Source organism: Miscanthus floridulus, chromosome 2 (genome assembly GCF_019320115.1).
Source record: "Miscanthus floridulus cultivar M001 chromosome 2, ASM1932011v1, whole genome shotgun sequence".
Taxonomy (NCBI): Eukaryota; Viridiplantae; Streptophyta; class Magnoliopsida; order Poales; family Poaceae; genus Miscanthus; species Miscanthus floridulus.
The window spans coordinates 83,711,153-83,716,269 of NC_089581.1; positions in this window are offsets into that span (position 1 = coordinate 83,711,153).

The window sequence follows — 5,117 nt, forward strand, 5'->3', positions numbered from 1 at the left end:
TGTAAGGAGAAGGTAGTTGTTGTGACCGCATCGAATGGGGAAAGAATCAGTGTTGATGTTGTAGTGCAGAAGCAGCCGATAGACACAGTGAACCAGCTTGATGATCGCACCAACAAGGAGGACCCGGTAGTGGATGAGTTTCCGGATGTGTTCCCCGATGATTTGCCAGGTATGCCACCTGACCGTGACATTAAGTTTATTACCTAAAACTACACCTATAGCTAAGCGTCCATATAGAATGGGGGTTAATGAACTAGGGGAACTAAAGAAACAAATAAAGGAGTTACAGGAGAAAGGTTTTATTCGTCCTAGTTCGTCACCTTGGGGAGCACTGGTTATATTTGTTGATAAGAAGGATGGTACCTAGAGAATGTGTGTTAATTATCAGTCACTCAATGAGGTTACTATCAAGAACAAGTACCCGCTACCTAGAATTGATGACTTGTTTGATCAGTTGAGAGGAGCTTGTGTTTTCTCTAAGATTGATCTTCGTTCTGGTTATCATCAGTTGAAGATTCGTGCAACTGACATACCCAAGACAACTTTTACTATGAGGTATGGTTTGTATGAGTACACCGTTATGTCCTTTGGTTTGACCAACGCACCTGCCTACTTTATGTACTTGATGAATAAGGTGCTCATGGAGTTTTTGGATAAGTTTGTGGTGGTATTTATCGATGATATATTGGTATTCTCCAAGATGGAGGAAGAGCACGCTGAACATCTAAGGTTGGTCTTGCAAAAGCTCAAAGAACACAAGTTGTATGCTAAGCGAAGCAAGTGTGAGTTTTGGTTGAAGGAAGTTTCTTTCCTAGGCCATGTTGTCTCTAATGGTGGGATAGCAGTAGATCCAAGCAAGATGAGAGATGTGTTGAATTAGAAATCACCAACTAATGTGGGAGAGATTCATAGTTTTTTGGGATTGGCTGGATACTATAGAAGGTTCATAGAAGGTTTCTCTAAACTTGCCAAACCTATGATAGCCTTGTTGGAGAAGAGTGCTAAGTTTCTGTGGTTCGAGAAGTGCCAGGCTAACTTTGAAGAATTAAAGAAGAGGTTGACTATAGCCCCAGTATTGGTTTTGCCAGATTTGAGCAAGAGCTTTTCTATCTATTGTGATGCTTCTCATTAAGGACTTGGATGTGTTCTTATGCAAGAAGGTAGAGTAGTGGCCTATGCATCCCGACAGTGAGAAAGCATGAGCTAAACTATCCTACTCATGATTTGGAGTTAGCAGCAGTGGTTCATGCTCTAAAAATATGGAGACACTATCTTATCAGACATAAGAGTGACATTTATACTGATCACCAGAGTCTAAAGTACATTTTCACTCAGATAGATCTGAATATGAGACAATGTCGATGGTTGGAGCTGATTAAAGATTATGATCTAGAGGCACACTATCATCCTGGAAAGGCGAATGTTGTTGCTGATGCTCTTAGCAGGAAGAGTTATGTTAATGAGGTACAAGTGGCACCTATGTCAAGTGAGTTCTGTGTTGAATTTGAGCGACTGAACTTGGGCTTTGTCACTAATGTAGTGGAATTGGTGTTGGAGCCTAAACTGGAGCAAGAAATACGTAAGGGCCAATTACAGGATGCGAAGTTGAAAGAAATAGCGGAAAACATAGTGATTGGTAAGGCACTAGGATTCCATATGGATGACAATGAAACTCTATGGTTCAGGAAACGACTATGTGTGCCTGAGAATAAGGCTATACGAGATGCAATTCTTCATGAGGCACATGAGTCCGCTTACTCTATTCATCCCGGAAGTACCAAGATGTAATTGGATCTGAAAGAGAAGTATTGGTGGTATGGAATTAAGAGGGATGTGGCTGAATATGTTGCTTTATGTGACACATGTCAGAGAGTCAAAGCTGAACATCAAAGACCTATAGGATTATTACAACCAATGAAGATACCTGAGTGGAAGTGGGAAGAAGTTGGTATGAATTTTACTGTTGGGTTACCACGTACTCAGAGAGGTTATGATTCAACATGGGTGATAGTGGATCGGTTAACTAAAGTTGCTCTCTTCTTATCTGTCAAGACTACCTATAATGGACCCCAATTGGTTGCATTATATATGGAAAGGATAGTGTGTCTACATGGAGTTCCTAAGAAAATTGTGTCTGATCGAGGTACTCAATTTACATCTCATTTTTGATAGCAAGTACATAGCTCATTGGGAACAAAGTTGAATTTTAGTACAGCATATCAACCTCAAACAAATGGGCAAACTGAGAGAATTAATCAGATATTAGAGGACATGTTGAGAGCTTATGCGTTATAGTATGGTACAAGTTGGGACAAGAGTTTGCCTTATGTAGAGTTCTCGTATAACAATAGTTATCAGAAGAGTCTCAATATGGCACCTTTTGAAGCTTTGTATGGACGGAAGTGTAGAACCCCATTGTTTTGGAATCAAACAGGAGAAACCCAAGTGTCTGGACCAGATGTTTGAAGCAACGCAGAAGAGCAAGTAAGGATGATTAGAGATAACTTGAGAGTGGATCAATCTCGACAGAAGAGTTTTGCTGACACTAGAAGGAGGGAATTGGTTTTTGAAATAGGGGATTATGTTTACCTGAAGGTGACACCTATGAGGAGTGTGAGAAGGTTTAACATGAAAGGAAAGTTAGCACCAAGGTATATTGGGTCTTTTAAGATTTTAGAGAGATGTGGAGAAGTAGCTTATCAGTTGGAATTGCTTGAGAGTTTGTCAGGTGTACACGATGTGTTCCATGTGTCTCAATTAAAGAAGTGTCTGTGTGTACCCGAGGAGCAGATACCGTTAGAAGAACTTATAGTTAAGGAAGATCTTACATATGAGGAATTTCCGGTAAAGATTTTGGAGATGACAGAAAGGGTTACAAGGAGCCATGTTATAAAGATGTGTAAGGTTTAGTGGAATCGGTATATAGAAGATGAGGCTACTTTGGAAAGAGAAGGGATCTGAGAAAAACATACCCGCAGCTTTTTGAGTAAGCAACGTCCGAATCTCGAGGACGAGATTCATTTTAAGGGGGCTAGAATTGTAACACCCTAAAATTTGCATGGTTTGTAATTAGGTGAATTGGATTTATTTATGCATTAGTGTGAGCATGTAACATAGAAAAATAATGAATTTTATCAAATTAAAATCAAATATAAGGTTTACCTACATGTTTATGCATTCATGTTGCTGCATATTATTTTTGTATTGTGTAGTTTGAAATCAAACTTCAAATCGATTTGAATTTGCATTTCAAAATTTGTTTGGAAAATTAGAAAAGAAAAAGAAAAAGGAAATTCCCCCTCTCTCATTCTCGGCCTATTGGCCTAGTTGTCCCACTCTTTCCCCACCAAAATAGCTGCCCTCTCTCCTGCTCTCGGGCCACTCCTTGCTTCTTTCCTCGTGGTGGCCCAACCATCAAGCCGGCCCAGCGCAGCTGCGTAGCGCTTCCTCTCCCTCTCTATGTGGCTGACAGCTCGCCCCGTGCCTTCAGTCGCTACCACCCTGGGCCTGCACGTAAGAGTCACCTTCTTCCTCCATCTCGTGTCTAGCACGGACACCGCACCGCTGAGTCTGCCTCCGCCCCGATGCGCTCGGATGGCATGCGCCCCATGCCTCTAGCCCTCATCTAAGCTGGCCCTATGTTGCGCCGCCCTCACCTGACCCCAAAGCGCTAGCCGCCGTCCTCGCTTTTGCTCCAACCATCAAGAAACCCTTGCAGCTCATGCCGCCGCCAACACTGCTCGCCTCGCCATGCACCATGCCACCTCTGTCTGCTCCGCGTCTTGGTAAGGTACCTAGCCGAGCTCGCCGTAATCTCCCCTCTCTCTCGGTGCTCTTGGTTTGTTGTTTCATGGTCCGTAGGCCGTGTTTCATTGAGCGTCGCCCGCTCCGGTCATGGCACCACCGCGCTCGGTCCTATTTCAGCTGGCCAGCCACGCCACCCCTCTCTCATCCGTCCAATCTAAGATCAAGTGCCAGGATTAGAACATACCCTTTCGCTTGTAGTTTTACAAAAAGGCCATTACAACTATTTAGATCTCAACCCACCGTCCCTGTATTTTTGCTAAAGAGTCCCTGAGCTTTTGCTAAATAGAACCCACAGTCCTTATTTCGGTTTAAAATCAGATTTTAATTATTATAAATTCAAAAATTAAGTTTCATTTATTTACAAGATTGCCACTACCTTCTATAGGCCGTAAAATCTTTATTTTAACTCTGATTTAATCCGTTCAACTTGCGTTAGGTTCGTGATTACATAATCTACATGTTCATACTGCTGCCAGCTATGTTTCAAACTTTAAAATTCAGGGTTAGATTTAATCTATTATTTTACTAAAAGAAATCTTGTTTAATTCATAACTTCTTCGTTTTAGCTCTGATTTTTGTGATCTTCGTGTCTGTGTGTTCATAGTGAGATATAGATTCATTTACAAACTTTTTATCTAGATTTTATGCTGTTGGTGTATTATTCTAATCTATAGCTTTTGTTTGCTATGCATGATTGCTTCTGGACGCTTGTATGTTGCTGTGATTGTCAAGTATAGACGGTTAGCAGTTCGTGGAAGACCAAGAGTATTACTTTGACGAGCAGGATCAGCAGGAGTATTTTGTTCAAGGCAAGTATAGCATGGGATTATCCTTGTTTCCTATCAACTTAAATACATTAAATTCATGTTGCATGTGTCACCTTGATAGGAATTCCCTAGAATTGAACTTATACCTTGTCTCCTATGGGATATGCATTGGGTAGCTTTGCTAGTGCTCAATTAAACTATGATCTTGTAACTTGACTAATGGTATATGCAATAAACATTAAAACATGACTTTTTAGCAACTTGGAAACAGGGGGCTGGAGTGTTTAGCTACTTTCTAAATGCTTTAGATTCCTCTCCCTAAGGACTTACCTGTAAGTGATCATCCGGGACTTATAGTACAGCTGTGAGGGCTACATGGCTCTAGCTTTAGCTTAGTATGAGGACCTTTTATAGCTTGTTAGTGGTTACCTTCATTGGTATAAGAATGGCTTGACAAATTAGGTATAGGACAGCCTCCTACTCTTATGTGTATAGCCGCGATGGAATTGTGCCATTCGACAGAGGTGTTCCTACATCTGTTTG